The sequence below is a fragment of the Oncorhynchus clarkii genome, chromosome 5 (assembly GCF_045791955.1).
Source record: "Oncorhynchus clarkii lewisi isolate Uvic-CL-2024 chromosome 5, UVic_Ocla_1.0, whole genome shotgun sequence".
Taxonomy (NCBI): Eukaryota; Metazoa; Chordata; class Actinopteri; order Salmoniformes; family Salmonidae; genus Oncorhynchus; species Oncorhynchus clarkii.
The window spans coordinates 89839940-89861445 of record NC_092151.1 but is presented as its reverse complement, the minus strand read 5'-3'; the positions used below and the strand labels follow the sequence as shown (position 1 = coordinate 89861445).

The window sequence follows — 21506 nt, the reverse complement described above, 5'->3', positions numbered from 1 at the left end:
GCACCTGAACTTGAACTCAATTTCGAGTCTCATAGCAAAGGGTCTGAATACCTACAGTTGAAGTGTGAAGTTTACATCCACTTAGGTTGGAGTCATCAAAACTCGCTTTGCAACCACTCCACAAATGTCTTGTTAACAAACTATAGTTTTGTCAAGTCGGTTAGGACATCTAATTTGTGCATGACACAAGTCATTTTTCCAACAATTGTTTAAAGACAGATTATTTCACTTAAAATTCACTGTTTCACAATTCCAGTGGGTCAGAAGTTTAGATACACTAAATTGACTGTGCCTTTAAACAGCTTGGAAAATTCCAGAAAATGAAGTCATGGCTTCAGAAGCTTCTGGTAGGCTAATTGACATCATTTGAGTCAATTGGAGGTGTACCTGTGGATGCATTTCAAGGCCTACCTTCAAACTCAGTGCTTCTTTGCTTGACATCATGGGAAAATCAAAAGAAATCAGCCAAGACCTCAGGAAAAAAATTGTAGACCTCCACCAGTCTGGTTCATCCTTGGGAGCAATTTCCAAATGCCTGAAGGTACCACGTTCATCTGTACAAACAATAGTACGCAAGTATAAACACCATGGGACCACGCAGCCGTCATACAGCTCAGGAAGGAGACACGTTCTGTCTCCTAGAGATGAACGTACTTTGGTGCGAAAAGTGCAAATCAATTCCAGAACAGCAAAGGACCTTGTGAAGATGCTGGAAAAACAGGTACAAAAGTATCTATATCCACAGCAAAACGAGTCCTATATCAACATAACCTGAAAGGCCGCTCAGCAAGGAAGAAGCCACTGCTCCAAAACCACCATAAAAAAGCAGACTATGGTTTGGAAACACAGGGGGGACAAAGATTGTACTTTTTGGAGAAATGTCCTCTGGTCTGATGAAACAAAAATAGAACTGTTTGGCCATAATGACTATTGTTATGTTTGGAGGAAAAAGGGGGACGCTTGCAAGCCAAAGAACACCATCCCAACCGTGAAGTACGGGGGTGGCAGCATCACGTTGTGGGGGTGCTTTGCTGCAGGAGGGACTGGTGCACTTCACAAAATAGATGGCATCATGAGGAAGGAAAATTACGTGGATATATTGACACAGCATCTCAAGACATCAGTCAGGAAGTTAAAGCTTGGTCGCAAATGGGTCTTCCAAATGGACAATGACCCCAAGCATATTTCCAAAGTTGTGGCAAAATGGCTTAAGGACAACAAAGTCAAGGTATTGGAGTGGCCATCACAAAGCCCTGACCTCAATCCTATAGGAAATGTGAAGGGAAGAACGGAAAAAGAGTGTACGAGCAAGGAGGCCTACAAACCTGACTCAGCTCTGTCAGCTCTGTCAGGAGGAATGGGCCGAAATTCACCCAACTTATTGTGGGAAGCTTGTGGAAGGCTACCCAAAACGTTTGATCCAAGTTAAACAATTTAAAGGCAATGCTACCAAATATTAATTGAGTGTATGTAAACTTCTGACCCAATGGGAATGTGATGAAAGAAATACAAGCTGAAATAAATCATTCTCTCTACTATCATTAAGACATTTCACATTCTTAAAATAAAGTGGTGATCCTAACTGACTTAAAACAGGGAATTGTTACTAGGATTAAATGTCAGGAATTGTGAAAAACTGAGTTTAAATGTATTTGGCTAATGTGCAAGTAAACTTCCGACTTCAACTGTATGTAAATAAGGATATATGGCAAAATGTATGTTTATATATCATTTTTTTTACATACATTTGCAAAAATTTCAAATAAATGTGTTTTCGCTTTGTCATTATGGGGTATTGTGTATAGATTGATGAGGAAAATGTTTTATTTAATCAATTTTAGAAGGCCCAGTATATCCCATACAGTCAAGGATCCCTACAGTATATCCCATACAGTCAAGGATCCCTACAGTATATCCCATACAGTCAAGGATCCCTACAGTATATCCCATACATTCAAGGATCCCTACAGTATATCCCATACATTCAAGGACCCCTACAGTATATCCCATACATTCAAGGACCCCTACAGTATATCCCATACATTCAAGGACCCCTACAGTATATCCCATACATTCAAGGACCCCTACAGTATATCCCATACATTCAAGGACCCCTACAGTATATCCCATACATTCAAGGACCCCTACAGTATATCCCATACATTCAAGGACCCCTACAGTATATCCCATACATTCAAGGATCCCCACAGTATATCCCATACATTCAAGGATCCCTACAGTATATCCCATACAGTCAAGGACCCCTACAGTATATCCCATACATTCAAGGACCCCTACAGTATATCCCATACATTCAAGGACCCCTACAGTATATCCCATACAGTCAAGGACCCCTACAGTATATCCCATACAGTCAAGGACCCCTACAGTATATCCCATACATTCAAGGATCCCTACAGTATATCCCATACATTCAAGGACCCCTACAGTATATCCCATACAGTCAAGGACCCCTACAGTATATCCCATACAGTCAAGAACCCCTACAGTATATCCCATACATTCAAGGACCCCTACAGTATATCCCATACAGTCAAGGACCCCTACAGTATATCCCATACATTCAAGGATCCCTACAGTATATCCCATACATTCAAGGATCCCTACAGTATATCCCATACATTCAAGGATCCCTTTATCCTTAATATTCAAGACCCTTCCATGTTTGGTGAAGGATCCACCAAAGCAATCCTCCTGTGTTCCCCCGCCTCCGTTTTACATGATCGTCTGTTAAGAGAAGCTCTGTAGTTGGTGTATAAGTTCCCTCCCCAGCGATGCTAACCTCCTCGTCAATTATTACAGAGACATAGAGCAAAACCTCTCTGCTTCTTACCATTACAGCACTCCAGTCCACTCCTAGAGAGACATAAACCTCCAACACAACAATCCATGCTACCCGAGAAAGTTCCAGAACACAACAGAAGACATGCACTAATTACACGAATCAACTATGTTTCGAGTTTGACACAATTAACATACATTAGGTTAATTCATTACTGCGTGCCCATACAGCTAGGTACATTATATATTCATGTATGAGGCTTTACATGAGATCTACAGGAAGTATCGGGACTCAGCCCTTACACCTCTAAAATCGACTGATCATATCCGTAACAATTTCTCAGGACTTTAATCTTTGCTTTGCTATACGGACCCAAAGCCTTCTGATCTGAACCTTAAACGGGTCTTGAACTCAGACCCTAGAGGACGACAGAGAAGGTGTGTCTTAATGACCAGGAGGCCGTGGCGTGACAACGTACTGTATGTTCGGATGTTTGTGGGTAAAAAGGCCCATGAAAGAAAGATGAAGTGGTTGTTATGAGTACTACAGAAAATACTTCCTCCCATCCGTCCTTCATCCTTCCTTCTCCATCCATCCATCCGTCCATCTCCATCCATCCATCCGTCCTTCTCCATCCATCCGTCCTTCTCCATCCACCCGTCCTTCTCCATCCATCCATCCCCATCCGTCCTTCTCCACCCATCCTTCTCCATCCATCCATCCTTCTCCACCCGTCCTTCTCCATCCATCCATCCATCCATCCATCCCCATCCGTCCTTCTCCACCCGTCATTCTCCATCCATCCATCCACATCCGTCCTTCTCCACCCGTCCTTCTCCATCCGTCCTTCTCCATCCTTCCCTTTTTTTCCAATATTTCAAAAGTCTCCATCCATCCATCTCCATTTCTTTTTCTTCCCTCAGTAAAAGACAGGATGAATTGATATAAAAGTGATGGCACCTCACAGTGCAGCAGCAGATGTAATGGGCCATTAGTCCTCCACTAAGTGCTCTGGACAACACCTTGGGAAGAAGCTCTAGCCTCAGTCCAATCTGATTACAGTTTATAACTCAGAAAACAATAGAGCACTGAGTGCTGCTGGCGTCAGCTGCCTACCCCACAGAAAGCAGTCCCTGGACATCAGGGTACAGACAGACAGCAGGCCCTGTTGATTTACTACAACACAGGACTGGATGGGAACACAAGCCCCACTTGGTCATGATGTCACTGATCAAGTTCAGCTCACTAGTGAGCCTCTTCTTGAACAAGCATCTTTACACCAACAATTTGCTCAACAGATCTTCATGAGAGTTTGCCAAAACATTAAAAGACAAATTAAACAAGTGGTTAATCGTGCTCTTGTCTTGTCCTTTCATCTGTTAATGGTTCCATCAGTATGTAATGGATGATAATTATCAGAGGTGAAACTTGAGCCTCCAGTACAGTAGTGACCATGAGCCCTCCTGCCTCACCAGCATCAGAGAATAACCAACCAGCCCTGATCTCTCCTCCACTCCCAACTCCCGATGGTTGACAAGACAGGAAGACAGGACTGAGACAGCACTATGTGAGGACAGTAGCCAGGTTAGTTAAACTTGGTCAAGGAATAAATGATTGGCTTGATGCGTTAAAGGAGCACGGAGAAGCAGGACATCTAACGCACCAGAGAGGTATTAGGAGGTGGCTCGGTGCCAAGGGGACTAGGGATTGGTCTCGGTAAACACTTCAGGTTCTACAGTACACTGCCAGGAGACTGGCGGACAGCTCTGCACCTCTCCACAAGGCCGAGGAAACACGCATCTCCGTTTACACTTTCAATGCTGAGCTTTCTGGGAACCTACTCTACTGCATCTTCTGCCTACATGCTTAGAGACATCTTAGAGCAACAGTAGCTGCCATAGTAACCTTGAGGAATATAAATAGAAACATTGTTTGCCACACAAGTATCAGAGGCTACAGTCTACACGGGCAAATATCAAGCCCAAACAATTGAACAATCCAGAATTGTTCCTTGCCTTGTCCACAAACACAGAGTATTACCAGGCAATAAAAGCAGGAACTCCGCAGTGTGAGCACATTTACAGTACACCTGTTGGTACTACAGACGTGTGATCTGGAATTACCTGAGTGGCTCCGGCTGTGATGCAGTCACTAAAGGCGTTTCTCTTCGAGAAGAAGGTGATGAGCTGCTGCCAGTGAGAGGAGGAAGAGGAGGAGGAGGAGGAAGGTGAGCCCGTATGATGTCCCGAGGACAGTTCCTCTGAGGCGCCTCTCTTGGGCCCCTGTTTCTGTTTCTGGGGCCCCCCATGCCCTTGGCCCCCGCCTCCACCGCTCCGCCCACCTCGTGGGAACTGAGTGTTGTTGCCGAAGATGAAATTCATCTCAGGAGCAAGGGACCAGAGGAGGGAAGAGAAATAACTATCCCCTCTTCTCTTCCTTTAGGGCCGGGAACGAGAGAACAGTTGGCCTGCAGGGCGATTGTACTGGCAGCCACAGAGGAGAGGAATATAAGGTGGAGGAGTTGGAGTGGTGTGCTGGCACGGGTTAGGTTACTCACTGCATCCTATTGAGCAGTAAGAGAGTCCAAAAGGAAGTCCATTAAGATGGTGAAAGACAGACAGCCCCGTCTGCATCCTCCGTTTCCCTAACCAGGGGGACACACCAGACGCAACATGGTCAATAGCTGGGAAGGCAGTTAGGACAGAAGACACAGATGGCACCGCCAGCAACTCCCCAGCAGTAGTCTCTCTGGATCACTGGGACTTCTCTCTCTCCTTGTTCTCTTCTCTTTCAAGAACGACAGAACGGCGAGGTGGGGGGGGGTCGAAAGGCAGGAAATGGGCTTGATTACCTGACAAGTCTTGGAGACATCAGAAGAAGGGAGCTCTGTTTCTTTCTTTCTGTCTCTCCCTTGCTTCCAGGTTGTATGTGGACCTCCAGTGAAGTGCAGTCAAATGATCAGGGCTCAATCACAGTACATTCTTAACAGGAGAACAGCTCAGAGACTCCCCCCCCCTCCTCTAAACCTCCACACTCACATTAAATATAGATGGAGAGAAGATCCATCCTGAGCTCTGATCTGGTGTGGTCTTCCTCCTCCTCCTCCTCTCTTCCACTCCTTTCCTCTCCTCCTCTCCACCCTTCTCCCCCTCAATCAGTCCCAGAAGAGTTGAACTCTATTGAAAGTCATCAGAAACCTCTGTGGCCACAGGAAAGCTTCCACAGAGAGGTGTTACTGATTGGTCCTGCCACTCCAGAGCCATTGTCCAGGCGTAGAAACCCTTTCGTCACCAGATATGATTATGGACGCTGTTGACGCCCCCGCCAGCCTAACATAAAACTGAAACTCAGTGCCTCTCTCTAAAAGGTGCTCGCAGGTCCAGAAGGAGCAGACAGAGAAGAAAGGAATAAGAAAATGCCCAAAAGCGTTTGAGAACAAGATGAGTGTGAGACACCACAGATGCACTTCACAGATGAGTGTGTAAAATCCAGGAAGGAAGTATTAGCCGTTAGCCAGTTCAGTCGGGTAAACGTCGGCTTCTGGTGCTGCGTGATGGTGACTGTGTGTGTGTGTGTGTGTGTGTGTGTGTGTGTGTGTGTATGTGTGTGTAAGTGTGTAAATGTGTGTTCTCCTCCTCGGGTGTTTTCAGACACTGCAGCTCGCTGGTCTCCTACACATACTGCCGCCACCGATCCACAGTGGAATAACAACAGCCTGTGCCCATCAGAGGGGGAAAAATGAACAGGATCCTGGTCTGTGTGAACGCCTGTTGATTCTCTGTCTCCTCCTCCTCATCTTCCTCTCACACTGAAATAGTAGAAGCATCCTCCTCCTCCTCCATCCAGAGCCAGCCTATAGCTGAGCCAGAGTCACAGGTGTCAACGAGGTAAGAGCCATTGTCACAGCTCGTGCTCCTACTCTGTGGGGACCGGCACCATGGCAACAGCTTTCACATCAAATAGAGCTGCAACCCCATCAACCAAGCTTCTCCCTCCCTCGCTGCTCCTACAACTCCAAAGATATTCTCCAGAGACAGAGAGAAATGACAGGACTCCTCGTCCACATATCATCACTGTGGTGTCTGTGTCCACATATCACCACTGTGGTGTCTGTGTCCACATATCACCACTGTGGTGTCTGGGTCCACATATCACCACTGTGGTGTCTGGGTCCACATATCACCACTGTGGTGTCTGGGTCCACATATCACCACTGTGGTGTCTGTGTCCACATATCACCACTGTGGTGTCTGTGTCCACATATCACCACTGTGGTGTCTGTGTCCACATATCACCACTGTGGTGTCTGTGTCCACATATCACCACTGTGGTGTCTGTGTCCACATATCACCTCTGTGGTGTCTGTGTCCACATATCACCACTGTGGTGTCTGTGTCCACATATCACCACTGTGGTGTCTGGGTCCACATATCACCACTGTGGTGTCTGGGTCCACATATCACCACTGTGGTGTCTGGGTCCACATATCACCACTGTGGTGTCTGGGTCCACATATCATCACTGTGGTGTCTGTGTCCACATATCATCACTGTGGTGTCTGTGTCCACATATCACCACTGTGGTGTCTGTGTCCACATATCATCACTGTGGTGTCTGTGTCCACATATCGCCACTGTGGTGTCTGGGTCCACATATCATCACTGTGGTGTCTGGATCCACATATCACCTCTGTGGTGCCTGTGTCCACATATCATCACTGTGGTGTCTGGGTCCACAGGCACCTACAGTCAGGTCCTGATAGGATCAGCCTCACTGTAGCTAGGAGACAGAAATAGCATCTACCTCTAGGTAGCACTACAGCTAGGGAAATGGCAGGGATATTTATTTTCAGGGAGTAAAATCATATTTTACTACTGTGTATAGTGCTGTGGTTAGCTGGGGAAATGGCAGGGACATTTTCAAGGAGTAAAAATAATACTGTTGGTATGCGCTTAGATTATGGTGATTTTATGCACAAGTATTCAGCACAATTGATGCTTCTGCCATGATATAGAAAAACAGTTGGTTCCATCACTGCTGCAAAGGAGATGCGTTAGTAATTTAACTAGCTGATGTTCTCCAACAATGTTATTAACACATGAATAACCACAGCTACAGGTAGGTAAGTTCCATCCAGGTGTCTCACTATGTTACAGGAGGCTCTTCCTGAGACCTTTCACGCCCACACACCCCCACCCACTCACCCCATCCACCCACGAACTACACCCACTCACTCCACTCATCCACTCACCCACCCACTCCACCCACCCACTCACTCCAACCACACTCACCCACCCACACTCACGCCACCCAACCACCCACTCACTCCACCCACCCACCCACTCACTCCACCCACACCCCACAGTAAATGAGATATCCAAACACCCCCTGCCCATCTATGCCAAGAACCGAACACATGTGAATGACACACTCATACAAGCCGTTAGCCTTTCCTGTACCTGCTTGATCACTTCCAGTGTACTCAGGCAGACAGCGCGGCTGTCAAACCTCTGTCTGCATCCTCATCCTCAGTCCAACGTGACCTTATACATGTAGGAGCAGCTCAATAATGCATTGCCAATTAAAAAAGTACCCGGGACATGTATATTTGATGAGAGTGGTGCTGCGGACCCCTGAGTGTGTTCCACAGAGTTAAAAGTATTTCTCTCAGCTCAGCTCTCCCCTGGAAACACTGACAGAGACACAGTGCATTGGGAAAGTATTCAGACACCTAGACCTTTTCCACATGTTGTTACGTTACAGCCTAATTCTAAAATGGATTAAATAAAAAACGCCCCTCATCAATCTACACACAATACACCATAATGACATCACAATACCCCATAATGACATCCCAATACCCCATAATGACATCACAATACCCCATCATGACATCACAATACCCCATAATGACAAAGTGGAAACAGGTTTTTAGAAATGTGTGCAAATTTATAAAAAAAGTAACAAAAATAAAATAAACAGGGAAAAAAGTGACAAAGATAATTTACATTAGTATTCAGTCTAATTTGCTATGAGACCAGAAATTGAGCTCAGGTGCATCCTGTTTCATTGATCATCCTTGAGATGTTTCTACAACTTGATTGGAGTCCAGCTGTGGTAAATTCAATTGATTGGACATGATTTGGAAAGGCACACACCTGTCTATATAAGGTCCCACAGTTGACAGTCCATCTGGGGAAGGGTACCCAAACAAATCTGCAGCATTGAAGCTCCCCAAGAACACAGTGGCCTCCATCATTCTTAAATGGAGGAAGTTTGGAACCACCAAGACTCTTCCTAGAGCTGGCCACAAGGCCAAACTGAGCAATCGGGGGAGAAGGGCCTTGGTCAGGGAGATGAACCCAAGAACCCGACGGTCACTCTGACAGAGCTCCAGAGTTCCTCTGTGGAGATGGGAGAACCATCCAGAAGGACAACCATCCCTGCAGCACTCCACCAATCAGGCCTTTATGGTAGAGTGGGCAGACAGAAGCCACTCCTCAATAGTTTGCCCAAAGGCACATAAAGGACTCTCAGACCACGAGAAACCAGATTCTCTGGTCTGATGAAACCAAGATTGAACTCTTTGGCCTGAATGCCAAGTGTCACGTCTGGAGAAAACCTGGCACCATCCCTACAGTGAAACATGGTGATTGGCAGCATCATACTGTGGGGATGTTTTTCAGCGGCAGGGACTGAGAGACTAGTCAGGATCGAGGGAAAGATGAACGAAGCAAAGTACAGAAAGATCCTTGATGAAAACCTTCTCCAGAGCGCTCAGGACCTCAGACTGGGGTGAAGGTTCACCTTCCAACAGGACAACGACACTAAGCACACAGCCAATACAACGGAAGAGTGGCTTCGGGACAAGACTCTGAATGTCCTTGAGTGGTCCAGCCACAGCCCGGACTTGAACACGATCAAACATCTCTGGAAACCTGAAAATAGCTGTGCAGCGACGCTCCCCATCCAACCTGACAGAGCTTGAGAGGATCTGCAGAGAAGAATGGGAGAAACTCCCCAAATACAGGTGTTACAAGCTTGTAGCGTCATACCCAAGAAGACTCAAGGCTGTAATCGCTGCCAAAGGTGCTTCAACAAAGTACTGAGGAAATGTGATGTTTCAGTTTTTATCAATGTATAAAACATAAAAACCTGTTTTTGCTTCGTCATTATGGGGTATTGTGATGTCATTATGGGGTATTGTGATGTCATTATGGGGTATTGTGATGTCATTATGGGGTATTGGGATGTCATTATGGGGTATTGTGATGTCATTATGGGGTATTGTGATGTCATTATGGGGTATTGGGATGTCATTATGGGGTATTGGGATGTCATTATGGGGTAGTGTGTGTAGATTGATGAGGGTGAAAAACAATTGAATACATTTTAGAATAAGGCTGTAACGTAACAAAATGAAAAAGTCAAGGGGAATACTTTCCAAATGAGCTGTATATGCAAAGTTCAACAAACTACAGTACCCTCCTTACTCAAAATAACAAACTACAGTACCCTCCCTACTCAAATTAACAAACTACAGTATCCTCCCTACTCAAATGAACAAACTACAGTATCCTCCCTACTCAAATCAACAAACTACAGTATCCTCCCTACTCAAATGAACAAACTACAGTACCCTCCTTACTCAAATGAACAAACTACAGTATCCTCCCTACTCAAATCAACAAACTACAGTACCCTCCTTACTCAAATCAACAAACTACAGTATCCTCCCTACTCAAATGAACAAACTACAGTATCCTCCCTACTCAAATGAACAAACTACAGTATCCTCCCTACTCAAATGAACAAACTACAGTATCCTCCCTACTCAAATGAACAAACTACAGTATCCTCCCTACTCAAATGAACAAACTACAGTATCCTCCCTACTCAAATCAACAAACTACAGTATCCTCCTTACTCAAATCAACAAACTACAGTATCCTCCCTACTCAAATGAACATTCCATGATATTATCACTTGAGTTGTAGAACTAGCATGTACATTTTCCAACGTTTTTGAGCTGATCCATGTTGCAGATACAGAATAATAATAAATGACCCAAATGACGTTTCAAATGAATGACCAGTGTAGTCACGGTGTAAGTATCCCAGGGAAACTGTATAACTACATTATATCTGCACTACCAAGACGGTACCATCGTGAATAAATTAACATGTTTCCAATCTAACACGTAGCTTTAGGATACATTTTGGTCAGGCTCGTAGGAAATCCCAACAGGAGACATCTGTACTGCAGTCCGGTACAGTGCACCTGTAGGATGACCCTTGACCCTTCCACTCTCCTGTTGCATGTAACCCAGCACTACCACTGCAGCCTGCCTGGTGAACAGTCTCCTCTAAAGTCTACAGACTAATGGGTTCTTAATGGTCCACTTTACCCGGACACTGTAGATCACGGAAGAGTCCTTTTGACACACCCTAATACTGTAATCACAGTTCAAAAGACCAGCGACAGGAGGGGAGGAAGGCCTGAGTTTAGGGCTGGGCTAGTCATTAAGGGGAGGATGGCCTGAGTTTAGGGCTGGGCTAGTCATTAAGGGGAGGATGGCCTGAGTTTAGGGCTGGGCTAGTCATTAAGGGGAGGATGGCCTGAGTTTAGGGCTGGGATAGTCATTAAGGGGAGGATGGCCTGAGTTTAGGGCTGGGATAGTCATTAAGGGGAGGATGGCCTGAGTTTAGGGCTGGGCTAGTCATTAAGGGGAGGATGGCCTGAGTTTAGGGCTGGGCTAGTCATTAAGGGGAGGATGGCCTGAGTTTAGGGCTGGGATAGTCATTAAGGGGAGGATGGCCTGAGTTTAGGGCTGGGCTAGTCATTGTTACGGATACAGGTATCCTGTGTCTGTGTGTATCCTGTGTGTGTTTCTTTTCTCTCCTTCTCCCCTCACAGGTGAAAATCATCACTCCCCAATCAGTCAACAATCAACCCATCAATCAGAAGACACACCTCCTCCTGTTTCCTACCCTATCACAGTTCCTTCCCCATGGTTTAAAAACCCCATCATTTGTTTGTTCAAGAGCTCAATCTTTGTAATGCCATGTTGGTAGATAGCTGTTCTTGGTAGATTTCAGGAGAGCTCAATCTTTGTAATGCCATGTTGGTAGATAGCTGTTCTATATAGATTTCAGTAGCTCAATCTTTGTAAATGCCATGTTTGTAGATCTCGGTTCTTCACTCGCTCTCTGTGTATTAATTAACCTCTCTTTTGTTTGAGCACCTCCATAGCACTTTGTCATCACCTGTGAGTATTGTTTTGGGTATGGTGTTTGCTGGTGGGAAAAGGGGGAAACCAAGACAAGTCGCCCATGGGCATACACTACCCGTAGGTAAACTTTGTTAACACACACTAGTTAGAACTGGGTGGACCACCCACTGTATTTTTGGTTAGTTAGTTAGCTGTTGTTGAAATAGGCTAGTCTAGCTTAGGGGTGTTTTTGCATATTTGTTTCTTTCCTTGGGTCCAGCTCAGCCCCTTTTCCTGCTCCCCCCCCATTACCGTGTGTTTTATAAATAAACCCTGAGTTTGACGGTATTATTTCAGTTGTCGTGGTTATTTCGTTCACTTATACTTTGTCACTATTATAATTTACATGAGTTATGTTACGGGTCTCACTACCATCCCCCCTAGACTGTTGGGCCAAAAGGGATTCGTAACATAAGTGGAGCCTCATCTGGGATCTGTCTTCACTGACACCCATGCCGCTCATGTAGATTGTTGTAGTGGTATAGTTCAGTGTTGAGCGTCATAGCTGAAGTAGCATTAGTGTTTGCTATTTTCGTTGGCTCTTGTGAAGTAGTTTAAGATGGCTACTTTTGATTTGAAATCCTTTTTGGATAACCCTTCGTGGGAGGTTTTTGACAAATGTCGTAGAGTTGATTTAGTGACCTTGGCTGACCATTATTCAGTATCGTTTTTGCAGAGTTTAGTTAAGGCGGAGGTTAAACAGCTAGTATTAAATGTATTGTTGGAAGAGCAAGTGCTTGTGTTACCGCTGCCTGAGTCTACTAACCCTGTAGGGGATGTAACTGCTCCTATAAGCCCATTGGTATCTGATAATGAGGGTGAGGCTAAAACACCAGCCACATTGTCCCATTTTGATCCACTCTCCCCACTGTCAAACGGTGATGCCAGAAGGGATGTCCGTTTAGCACAGTTCCAACTAGAGGTGGAAGAGAGAGCCCAAATTAGGCGAGAGACTCTCCAGTTGGAGATGTGTAAAATTGAGGCAGAAAAAGAACGAGAACAACGGCATTTAGATTTGGAGATGTGTAAAATGGAGGCAGAAAAAGAACGAGAACAGAGGCAGATGACGTTTAAAATGCGCCAGATGGAACTGGAGGCAGAGACAGCGAGGCTAGCCTTCGTTCCTACTGTTCCTGTTAGTGAGTCGTCCTCACCAGCTGTGTCCTCAAACACGTTTGACATTAGTAGGCAGATTGCCTTAGTACCTTTGTTCAGAGAGTCGGAGGTTGACTCCTATTTTTGTGTATTTGAGCGTATAGCCGTAGCATTGAAGTGGCCTGAAGAGGTATGGTGCCTATTACTTCAGTGTAAATTAACTGGTAAAGCCCAAGAGGTTTTGTCAGCGCTACCTCTGGAGGACAGTTTGAATTATGAAGTGGTCAAAGCTACTGTTCTTCGTGCCTATGAGCTTGTGCCTGAGGCATACCGACAGAGATTTAGGTCTCATAGAAAGTCTTCTAGTAAGACTTATGTGGAATTTGCTAGAGACAAGGGAAATCTGTTTGATAAATGGCATGCTGCTAGTAAGGTAACTGATTTCAACTCTCTCCGGGAGTTAATCTTGTTGGAAGAATTTAAAAATTGCTTACCCGAACGCATTGTAGTTTACCTAAACGAACAGAAAGTATCCTCCCTGGCAGAAGCGTCTGTGTTGGCAGACGAGTTTGTGTTGACGCACAAGAGTGTGTTTTCGGCTCAAACTGAGAGTAGAACCACTGAGTTTCCTACCTTTAGCCCTAGTCGACCAGCAGTAGTATATCAAGCACGCCAGAAGAATGAGCGTTCCTGTTTCTATTGTCATAAAGTGGGACATATGATTAATGATTGCTTCCTGCTTAAACGCAAACAAGGGATGCCTCTTCGTGCCAAGCCGCCAACAGGTGTTGGTCTAATTCGTACGGTTGTGAGGTCTGCAACAAAACAGGTGCCTCAGAGTAACTGTAGTTTGAAAGTCTCAGTCCCCGACCGTAGTTATGAACCATTCATTTCCGATGGGTTTGTGTCCCTAACGAATGACGAAGCGTCTCAGCGTCCGGTTAAAATCCTTAGAGATACTGGTGCGGCGCAGTCGTTTATATTGTCTGATGTGTTGCCCTTATCTGACGATACATACTGTGGTTCCAGTGTGTTAGTGCAGGGTATTGAAATGGGTTTTGTCCCAGTGCCGTTGCACTTTGTGAAAGTACACTCTGAGTTAATCAGTGGAATATTCAGAGTGGGGGTACGTCCTAAGTTGCCAGTGAAAGGTGTGACCTTTATAATGGGTAACGATATTGCCGGAGGAAAGGTAGTACCCGTATTGGAAGTATTGGATAAAAGTGACCACTCTCTCTCGAATGAGTTGGCACAGAGTTATCCACATGTGTTCCCCGCTTGTGCTGTCACTCGTGCTCAGGCACTACAAGAGTGTGACGTGATAGATTTGTCGAACACTGTTCTGTTCAAAGAGGATGATCAAGAGGATGGATTGTGTGATACCTCTGAGAAGTTGATCACCTCTGACAAACAGCCCAGGAAAGAATTAAAGAACGTTGAACTTATTGCTGATGCAATACAGTTACCAGTCACTCGTGAGCAGCTGATTGCTAACCAAAAGGTTGACGACAAACTTGCTAAATGTTTTACTAGTGTTGTCTCATTGGAAGAGGTGAAGAAGAAGAATGTGGCTTACTTCATTGATGGTAATCTCCTCATGCGTAAATGGAAATCCCATGTTGACGCGGGTGGAGATTGGAATGCTGTTTACCAAATAGTGATTCCTACAGCCTTTCGACAAAATGTTATCCCTTGCTCATGATCACCAGTGGTCTGGTCATTTAGGAATTACAAAGACGTATGATCGGATCCTTCGACATTTCTTTTGGCCGGGTTTAAAACAAGATGTGGCTCAGTTCTGTCGGACATGCCACACCTGTCAGATAACAGGAAAACCAAATCAGGTTATTCCTCCCGCTCCTCTTTGTCCCATACCTGTAATGGGTGAACCATTTGAGCATGTGGTGGTTGATTGTGTCGGACCGTTACCGAAGACAAAATCGGGTAACCAGTTTTTGTCTTGTGTCTAATGATTTTTGTATGTTTTGCAAGGTTGTTGCTTTGTTGTGAGTATTCATGGTAATACTGTGGTTGCAACCACTAGGGTTGCTCTTTTAAGGGTGGGAGTGTTACGGATACAGGTATCCTGTGTCTGTGTGTATCCTGTGTGTGTTTCTTTTCTCTCCTTCTCCCCTCACAGGTGAAAATCATCACTCCCCAATCAGTCAACAATCAACCCATCAATCAGAAGACACACCTCCTCCTGTTTCCTACCCTATCACAGTTCCTTCCCCATGGTTTAAAAACCCCATCATTTGTTTGCTCTAGAGCTCAATCTTTGTAATGCCATGTTGGTAGATAGCTGTTCTTGGTAGATTTCAGGAGAGCTCAATCTTTGTAATGCCATGTTGGTAGATAGCTGTTCTATATAGATTTCAGTAGCTCAATCTTTGTAAATGCCATGTTTGTAGATCTCGGTTCTTCACTCGCTCTCTGTGTATTAATTAACCTCTCTTTTGTTTGAGCACCTCCATAGCACTTTGTCATCACCTGTGAGTATTGTTTTGGGTATGGTGTTTGCTGGTGGGAAAAGGGGGAAACCAAGACAAGTCGCCCATGGGCATACACTACCCGTAGGTAAACTTTGTTAACACACACTAGTTAGAACTGGGTGGACCACCCACTGTATTTTTGGTTAGTTAGTTAGCTGTTGTTGAAATAGGCTAGTCTAGCTTAGGGGTGTTTTTGCATATTTGTTTCTTTCCTTGGGTCCAGCTCAGCCCCTTTTCCTGCTCCCCCCCCATTACCGTGTGTTTTATAAATAAACCCTGAGTTTGACGGTATTATTTCAGTTGTCGTGGTTATTTCGTTCACTTATACTTTGTCACTATTATAATTTACATGAGTTATGTTACGGGTCTCACTACCATCCCCCTAGACTGTTGGGCCAAAAGGGATTCGTAACAGTCATTAAGGGGAGGATGGCCTGAGTTTAGGGCTGGGATAGTCATTAAGGGGAGGATGGCCTGAGTTTAGGGCTGGGATAGTCATTAAGGGGAGGATGGCCTGAGTTTAGGGCTGGGCTAGTCATTAAGGGGAGGATGGCCTGAGTTTAGGGCTGGGATAGTCATTAAGCGGAGGGGAGGATGTCCTGAGTTTAGGGCTGGGATAGTCATTAAGGGGAGGATGGCCTGAGTTTAGGTCTGGGATAGTCATTAAGGGGAGGGGATGATGTCCTGAGTTTAGGGCTGGGCTAGTCATTAAGGGGAGGATGGCCTGAGTTTAGGTCTGGGATAGTCATTAAGTGGAGGGGAGGATGTCCTGAGTTTAGGGCTGGGATAGTCATTAAGGGGAGGATGGCCTGAGTTTAGGTCTGGGATAGTCATTAAGGGGAGGGGAGGATGTCCTGAGTTTAGGGCTGGGCTAGTCATTAAGGGGAGGATGTCCTGAGTTTAGGGCTGGGATAGTCATTAAGGGGAGCGGAGGATGTCCTGAGTTTAGGGCTGGGATAGTCATTAAGGGGAGGGGAGGATGTCCTGAGTTTAGGGCTGGGGTAGTCATTAAGGGGAGGGGAGGATGTCCTGAGTTTAGGGCTGGGATAGTCATTAAGGGGAGGGGAGGAAGGCCTGAGTTTAGGGCTGGGATAGTCATTAAGGGGAGGGGAGGAAGGCCTGAGTTTAGGGCTGGAATAGTCATTAAGGGGAGAGGAGGATGTCCTAAGTTTAGGGCTGGGATAGTCATTAAGGGGAGGATGGCCTGAGTTTAGGTCTGGGATAGTCATTAAGGGGAGGGGATGATGTCCTGAGTTTAGGGCTGGGCTAGTCATTAAGGGGAGGATGGCCTGAGTTTAGGTCTGGGATAGTCATTAAGTGGAGGGGAGGATGTCCTGAGTTTAGGGCTGGGATAGTCATTAAGGGGAGGATGGCCTGAGTTTAGGGCTGGGCTAGTCATTAAGGGGAGGATGGCCTGAGTTTAGGGCTGGGATAGTCATTAAGCGGAGGGGAGGATGTCCTGAGTTTAGGGCTGGGATAGTCATTAAGGGGAGGATGGCCTGAGTTTAGGTCTGGGATAGTCATTAAGGGGAGGGGATGATGTCCTGAGTTTAGGGCTGGGCTAGTCATTAAGGGGAGGATGGCCTGAGTTTAGGTCTGGGATAGTCATTAAGTGGAGGGGAGGATGTCCTGAGTTTAGGGCTGGGATAGTCATTAAGGGGAGGATGGCCTGAGTTTAGGTCTGGGATAGTCATTAAGGGGAGGGGAGGATGTCCTGAGTTTAGGGCTGGGCTAGTCATTAAGGGGAGGATGTCCTGAGTTTAGGGCTGGGATAGTCATTAAGGGGAGCGGAGGATGTCCTGAGTTTAGGGCTGGGATAGTCATTAAGGGGAGGGGAGGATGTCCTGAGTTTAGGGCTGGGCTAGTCATTAAGGGGAGGGGAGGATGTCCTGAGTTTAGGGCTGGGATAGTCATTAAGGGGAGGGGAGGAAGGCCTGAGTTTAGGGCTGGGATAGTCATTAAGGGGAGGGGAGGAAGGCCTGAGTTTAGGGCTGGAATAGTCATTAAGGGGAGAGGAGGATGTCCTAAGTTTAGGGCTGGGCTAGTCATTAAGTGGAGGTTGTCCTGAGTTTAGGGCTGGGATAGACATTAAGGGGAGGATGTCCTGAGTTTAGGGCTGGGATAGTCATTAAGGGGAGGATGTCCTGAGTTTAGGGCTGGGATAGTCATTAAGGGGAGGGGAGGATGGCCTGAGTTTAGGGCTGGGATAGTCATTAAGGGGAGGATGTCCTGAGTTTAGGTCTGGGATAGTCACTAAGGGGAGGGGAGGATGGCCTGAGTTTAGGTCTGGGATAGTCATTAAGCATCTGGTTATTTGTTTCTGTACTCTCTCTCTCTCTCTCACACACACACACACACACACACACACACACACACACACACACACACGGCATTGGGTTAATGAGTTTCCATCCTAATCTGTGTTAGGAACTCAATATCTCACAATCTAATAGAGATTCCCCATGAAGTTCACATTGGACTTCGCTCAGACTGGAGGTTAATGACCACCACCACATCCCATTCAGCAATCTAATAACACTTGAAGATGTGGTGAATATCAGAAAAGGGCCATGACAGGCAGGCTTACACATGTCTGCCTTTAACTGTCGGCTGCAGTTATAGTTTACTAGCCACCTTCAGCACTCAAACTGCAATGCATTTCAAATACTTCTTTAGGTTGCTTTATCATTCTTTCCTCGTCTTCTACTAAGTAACACGTTTATTTATCATGAATGCCTAGGTCATACTGTCGCCTCCCTCTGTCGCTGTCTGTATCTTGAACCCTGACATTTTATCATTCTCACAGAAGATTTCTGATTCATAGTTTCCTAAAGCTCCGCCCCTCTACCTGTCAGGAGTGCAGGAAGGACGACAGTCACCTGTTCAGGTGGGAGTGCAGGTGATGCATCTTTGGAACGTTGGAGACTATGGTACAGTGTGATCTTATATAACCTTGGGTAGCCACATAAGAGAGTGACATAGGGAAAATGGCTTCCAGTTTCTCCCAGAGGAGATGCTCTCCTGTCCTGTGTGCTGTGACATCTTCAAGAACCCTGTCCCCTTGTCATGTAGCCATATCTTCTGTAATGCCTGTCTACACGACTATTGGAAGTGAAAATAAACTTGGGAATGTCCCGTTTGCAGGAGAAGATCATCAAGACACGGGCCTTCGTGTCAGCTGGGTTTAAAGAACATGTGTGAGGTCTTCTTACAGGAGAGAAGGAATCAGAGAGTGTCTGAGCTGCTCTGCAGTCTGCAAGGAGAGAATCTCAAGCTCTACTGTCTGGAGGATTAAAAAGCATGTTTGTTTCGTGTGTCAGACTTCCAGAAAACACACAAACCACAAGTTCTGTCCCATAGATGAATCTGCACTCAAGACCACACTGAAACCCTTACGGGAGAAGCTGAATATCTTTAATGCAATTAAAGTAACGTGTGAGAAAACAGCAGAGCACATTAAGAACCAGGCCCAGACCACAGAAAACAGCACATTAAGAGCCAGGCCCAGACCACAGAAAACAGCAGAGCACATTAAGAGCCAGGCCCAGACCACAGAAAACAGCAGAGCACATTAAGAGCCAGGCCCAGACCACAGAAAACAGCAGAGCACATTAAGAACCAGGCACAGACCACAGAAAACAGCAGAGCACATTAAGAGCCAGGCCCAGACCACAGAAAACAGCCGAGCACATTAAGAGCCAGGCCCAGACCACAGAAAACAGCCGAGCACATTAAGAGCCAGGCCCAGACCACAGAAAACAGCCGAGCACATTAAGAGCCAGGCCCAGACCACAGAAAACAGCAGAGCACATTAAGAGCCAGGCCCAGACCACAGAAAACAGCAGAGCACATTAAGAGCCAGGCCCAGACCACAGAAAACAGCAGAGCACATTAAGAGCCAGGCCCAGATCACAGAAAAGCAGATTAAGGAGGAGTTTGAGATGATTCACCAGTTTCTGCGAGATGAAGAGGCAGCCAGAATAACTTCTCTAAGGGAGGAAGAGGAGCACGACAATCAGATGAAGAAAAATATTGAGGTGACGAATAAAGAGATATCATCCCTTTCACACACAATTCAGTGCCGCAGAGGAGGACCTGAAAACATCAAATGTCTACAGAACTACAAGGCCACCGTTGGAAGAGCCAAGTGCACACTGCCAGATCCAGAGAGAGTCTCAGGAGCGCTGGTAGACATGGCCAAACACCTGGGCAACCTGATGTTGGGAGTCTGGAAAAAGATGCAGGTTCAGTAACACTGCATCCCCCACATCTCACCCTGTCTGATGATCTGACCAGTGTGAGAGCCTGTTCGACGCAACAGCTTCCTGACAACCCAGAGAGGTTTGATAACTGTCATTTTGTTCCGGGATCAGAAGGCTTTAACTGACGAACACATCGCTGAGACGTTGAGGTCGGAGACTGGATTGTAGGATTTATCTCAGTCTGTCTCCAGGATGAAAGGTGCTTTCTATGGTAGATTGTGGGCAATACAGTGTTGTGTTGGTAAATACAAAAACACACCTGTCAATCATTCTCCTCTAAAGTGAGACGGAAAGCCAAGAGGATCAGAGTGCAGCTGGACTGGAACAGAGAAAGGCTGTCATTCTCTGACCCTGATAACAACATACACTGATACACACACTTTCACTGGACGGAGTATCTCATTTACAATATTGATACTTCAGCTAATCTGAAGAGTTTAACAATCTAGTGGATCAGCACAGTAACAACTGATACCACCTCTGTCTAACAGTGGAACAGCTGATACCACCTCTGTCTAACAGTGGAACAGCTGATACCACGTCTGTCTAATAGTGGAACAGCTGATACCACCTCTGTCTAACAGTGGAACAGCTAATACCACCTCTGTCTAACAGTGGAACAGCTGATACCACCTCTGCCTAACAGTGGAACAGCTGATACCACCTCTGCCTAACAGTGGAACAGCTGATACCACCTCTGCCTAACAGTGGAACAGCTGATACCACCTCTGTCTAACAGTGGAACAGCTGATACCACCTCTGTCTAACAGTGGAACAGCTGATACCACCTCTGTCTAACAGTGGAACAGCTGATACCACCTCTGTCTAACAGTGGAACAGCTGATACCACCTCTGCCTAACAGTGGAACAGCTGATACCACGTCTGTCTAACAGTGGAACAGCTGATACCACCTCTGTCTAACCGTGGAACAGCTGATACCACACCTCTGCCTAACAGTGGAACAGCTGATACCACACCTCTGTCTAACAGTGGAACAGCTGATACCACCTCTGTCTAACAGTGGAACAGCTGATACCACACCTCTGCCTAACAGTGGAACAGCTGATACCACACCTCTGTCTAACAGTGGAACAGCTGATACCACCTCTGTCTAACAGTGGAACAGCTGATACCACCTCTGCCTAACAGTGGAACAGCTGATACCACCTCTGTCTAACAGTGGAACAGCTGATACCACCTCTGTCTAACAGTGGAACAGCTGATACCACCTCTGTCTAACAGTGGAACAGCTGATACCACCTCTGCCTAACAGTGGAACAGCTGATACCACCTCTGTCTAACAGTGGAACAGCTGATACCACCTCTGCCTAACAGTGGAACAGCTGATACCACCTCTGTCTAACAGTGGAACAGCTGATACCACCTCTGTCTAACCGTGGAACAGCTGATACCACACCTCTGCCTAACAGTGGAACAGCTGATACCACACCTCTGTCTAACAGTGGAACAGCTGATACCACCTCTGTCTAACAGTGGAACAGCTGATACCACACCTCTGCCTAACGGTGGAACAGCTGATACCACACCTCTGTCTAACAGTGGAACAGCTGATACCACCTCT

At 46.1% G+C, this 21506-nt stretch overlaps 1 protein-coding gene and 1 pseudogene across 17 annotated transcripts in view; one reads left to right on the top strand and one right to left on the bottom strand.

Annotated features, from left to right (window-relative positions):
• LOC139409536 (disks large homolog 1-like) overlaps positions 1–21506 on the bottom strand; it is a 314749-nt gene that overhangs the window by 159385 nt on the left and 133858 nt on the right. The gene's annotated exons all lie outside the window — the stretch shown is intronic.
• On the top strand, positions 18675–20048 carry LOC139409618 (E3 ubiquitin-protein ligase TRIM35-like; annotated as a pseudogene).